Below are 4,471 nucleotides of genomic sequence, written 5' to 3'. Positions count from 1 at the left end.
TGTATTAAACGTTCTTCTTCATATTGGTCGTTCTGCTCCTGTAGGTTCTATACTGCTTGCGGAATATATGAAATTACAGCCAACGTTACAAATAGGCAGCGTTGTGTTTATTTCTGCAGGGGATCACGTTTTTCTTAGACTGGGATACACAGCACCTCCTTAATGCACGTCGGTTCATTATTAATGCACATATTGAAGACATGAAAGTGCTCTTTTCAAATGCGGTGATTAATGCCAAGTGTCGAGTAGTTTTATATGCTACAAGGCCGCCATGGTTAGTGACACTGGGATAGAGATGTGGCGCAAAAGCTGGAAGGATATTGATTGATGTCGATTAAAAGACGAGTGCACTAGTGAATGGCATCTATGAAAGATTGAATGGCATCCCCTGGAGGCTGTAGAATTGAGGGAGGTCGACGGCAAGGCGGAGAAGATGGTTCTGTCGGTGTTTGGTTACGGTTCCATAATATGAAAGGCGGGTTTCCACTATGACAAACAACGAGTTGGTTTCATCAAAGGCTACCGTCGTCTTTTCCATCAAGGGAGCACAGACCATAGAGGAACCCCTGCCAATCCCGGCAGGACTGTTACACTCGAGCCTCACGATGGTCACATCAGTCGAGGCGTTGCTTACAGGGTTTCTGGACAGGAAGCTGAAGATATTGCTTTATCTTATCTAGAAGAGAAAGAGAAGGAATATGATTAAAAGGCCTACGTTGATTTCTATTTTGAAGAGGATTCAACAGAGCCAGTTATATCTGGAGTCCCTGTGTTCATTGCATCAACAGACAAGAATTCGAATAAAAATTACCTGGGCCCTGTACCATTGGAAATGATGGCTCATCAAATTGTTGGAGCTGTGAGTCCTTCCGGGCCTAACATTGAATATCTCTTTAACTAGAGACAGTTTTACTTGAGATAGGTTGCAATGATAGTCACGTGACAGACCTCGCAAATGCAGTTAGGAAAGTATTAACATGCAAAGATGGAGATGCTACTTCAAATGGAGATGCAAAAGTACTGAACTTCAGTGTGAACTTCAGCAATTTGTTGTCTTATTCACGAGATTGCTTTAAAGGATATTTTGCCGAGCCTTTTGAGTACTATAACATGCGCTGCCTCAATCTAGAATATCTCATTTGTGATTGAAGTGAATCATAGGATGTGGGGATAGTCTCTTTGTGGGGTTATGTTATCTAACAGCATATGCTCCCTTTGGATACTATTATTAAAGCGATGCCATTGGAATTGTTTCTGCAAGTCATTGGGTTTATGAAGAAAATTGCAGATTTGGTTGAAAGTTGTAAGCATAAAGTTTGCCTACGTAACCTCCCGGATAAAGAATTTAACAGTCTTATGGAGATACATGCAACTGGTCGTCTTTCTTAGTTCATTAATGTAAAAAGGCATTTAAAGTTACCCTGCCTTGTGATGGTCAGATGAAGTGGAATAGAGGATGTTGACACAGCTCCACTAGCTGTTCTGACCTATGCTATGGAGCTCAAAATTTACCTTGAAAAGCCTGAACCTCGTGCAATTACTTCATTGGCAGTCTAAGCATTCAATGTTGAAATTTTCCAGCAGTCTCTTTCCATCTATATTTGACATTAGAGAATGGAATTTTTGAGAAGGGACACAGCCATCTATAATAGATGCTTCAAGAGACCAACGCGCACTTTTTAAGAATGTTCCAGCAGTTCTTATGGGAATTGGACTCATATGCAAGGGCTTTGTTCTATACCAACAGAAGGATCAAGATATTATTATTCACCTTGCTGTGGACGGTCTAGTACGTAGTAAATTACCTTACATGAATATTGTGGGAGGTTCTAAAAGTCTTTTAACAGAGGAGACAAGTTTTTCCTCAGGAGAAATATTTATTGCAAGCAAACCTTTTCTAAACAATCAAGTACTTAAGCTATGAACACTGACAATTATTTAGAAAACCAGAGAAGAAGAGTGTGTTTTCTTTAAATCACACAGCAGTTTCGTAGCGCGCTACGAAACTGCTGTAGGTGATAATTTAAAGTGCAGAGCAGCTAGTCTAACACGGTGAGCGGGAGTTGAGGAAGAGGAACAGCTGTCTATCAAAGACCACCTCTAGCACATCATAAATCTGGCATTACTCCATACTTGGGGTCATTAAAGGATTTGGGAGCAGGCTGCTATATTTTAGGAGAATGTTGGGAGACAAAAGGCCGACAAACAGGAACAGCTCCCTATATTTCAGGGCGATGGAAAACATATTATGTTAAGGGCCAACAAACAACTGCAGACACCTTTTCAGCTCATAAAGTTTCCAGCTCATTTGAAAGGTGTGGTGATATGCGGTGTTTGGGAAGAATTAAAGAACAGCAGACTTGTTTTTAAAGTAATGAAGAGTGATGGGAGACAAAAGCCGTGCAAACAGGGCATTTCCCTTAGTTAATTAATGAAGCCATCTCCATGACTGGAATCCAAGGCCAGCTCATTCAGTACGTTCTCCTTCAACCATCTCAGCTTAACTGAAGAAGGACAGCTGTCATAGCATTCAAGAAAGCATCAAGCCTAAGAGGAGAAATGAAAGTAGTGTTTTAGTTTAACTAGGACTTTATGTAATTACATACCAACATGTTTGTAATTAATGCATTAGTTAGTAGCATGTAGGAGGAGTTAATAGGGTTTTCGAGCTCCCTCTAGAAAGGGAGGAATGTATTCATATAAATAGAAGAAATTAGGATGTAACAGGGGTTGGACTGTATATACAAAAACAGAGTTTTATAGAGCTTATGAAAAGACTGTTACAGTAATAGCAAACAGAGTTTTTTCTTCCCAAGATTCTCAATGCATCTCTTTGTTCAAATGTGATGGTGGTTTTAGTTTCTTAATGTTCTTTTTACAGCCTTGTTATGGTACAATCCCTCAGAATTCATATTATATGCTCTGACTTCCTGTGTGCTTGACAGGCTGTGGGTTTTGGTGAAGCATGTTTGAACATCACTCAGAATTCATTTTTTAATGCTCTGACTTCCTGTATGTTCAGCAGGCTTTGATTTAGGTAAATTATGTTTGAACCTTTGATGATGCAAAGAGCCTTGGCTTCTATGAGATGACTGTGATTTGGTTTATTAACTGTGAGAGACTCCATAGCCCAATGAAGACTAATTTGATGTATGTCCAGCCAGCTATATTTTTATAAATGTGTGAAGAGTTAGCCCTCTAGTGTTTGAAGGATTTTGTCAAGAGTCATGAGAGAGCCCTCTCTGATTAGGAAGGCTAATTCCTAATCTAAAGTATGGTCTGAAACAGTTACATGAGACCTTGCTTGGTTGCAGTCCCTAGTACTGGTTTTGTGATAACAGTTCTGTAGGCCCATAAGGCTTCAGGAAGCCTTTCTGCCCAATCTCTTCTGTGTAGATGAACAGTTTTGGTGATGATGCTCTCAAGAACTTTGTTTGTAGACTCCACTTGGCCATTTGCTTGCGGATGGTAAGGAGTAGATTTTCTGTGCTTGATTTTGTATTCTTCCATCAGCTTCTCCATCAAGTTAGATGTAAATTGACTTCCCTGATCTGTCACAATTTCTCTTGGGACACCAAAACAAGTAAAAATATCTTCAAAATGAAATTGAACAACTGAATTTTCAGTGGCAGAAGGCAATGCTTTGGCTTCTACCCATTTAGTGACATAATCAGTGCATACCAATATATACTTTTTCTGTTTAGATGGTGGATTAATGGGTCCAATGAAATCTAAAGCCCATTTTTCAAAAGGTTCAATGAGTACCTATGGTTGTAATGGCATTTCATTTGAAATGGTCAGTCTCCCAACTCTTTGGCAACTGTCACACCTTCTGACATATTGTTTTGCATCTTTGAAAAGGGAAGGCCAATAATATCCTAAAGAAAGGATTTTATAGGTCGTCCTTTTGTCAGCAAAGTGTCCACTGCATGGTTCATCATGACATGCCTTGAGGATGTCAAGCATTTCATCTTCCCGAACACATCTTCTGATCACACAATCTAGCCCTGTTTTAAACAATTCATTAGAAATCCATGAATAATTCGAACTCTCCTGAATAATTCTTCTTTTTTCACTAGGAAATAAATGTGGAGGTAGCTTTCCTGTAACCAAATAGTTAGCAATATCTGCATACCAAGGAGTCTTAGTAGTTACTGCAAATAAATACTCATCTGGAAACTTATCCTCTACAGGAGAATCTTCATTAGTATTTTAGATTCTAGACAAGAAATCAGCTACTGTATTTTGTTTCCGTGGTCTATCCAACACAGTAATATTGAATTCTTGTAAAAGTAAGAGCCATATTGTAACTCTGCCATTAGTAACAGGTTTTTTCATTAGATATCTAATTGCAGAATGATCAGTATGGACAAAAGTTTCATAGCCTGTTATATAATGTCTAAACTTAATGATTGCATGAACAACAGCTAAGAATTCTTTTTCAGTCACAGTATAGTTTAACTCGGTGGGA

General features: G+C 39.0%; 1 pseudogene; it reads left to right on the top strand.

Annotated features, from left to right (window-relative positions):
- The first annotated feature begins 433 nt into the window (after positions 1-433).
- On the top strand, positions 434-1,149 carry LOC149161015 (gamma-glutamylcyclotransferase 2-3 pseudogene; annotated as a pseudogene).
- The last annotated feature ends 3,322 nt before the right edge of the window (positions 1,150-4,471 follow it).

This window comes from Pinus tabuliformis, chromosome 5_2, assembly GCF_031772625.1.
Source record: "Pinus tabuliformis cultivar Carrire ecotype Pingquan chromosome 5_2, CPIR1, whole genome shotgun sequence".
Taxonomy (NCBI): domain Eukaryota; kingdom Viridiplantae; phylum Streptophyta; class Pinopsida; order Pinales; family Pinaceae; genus Pinus; species Pinus tabuliformis.
Note: the sequence above shows the minus strand (reverse complement) of the source record. Positions and strands in the feature narration are given on the sequence as shown.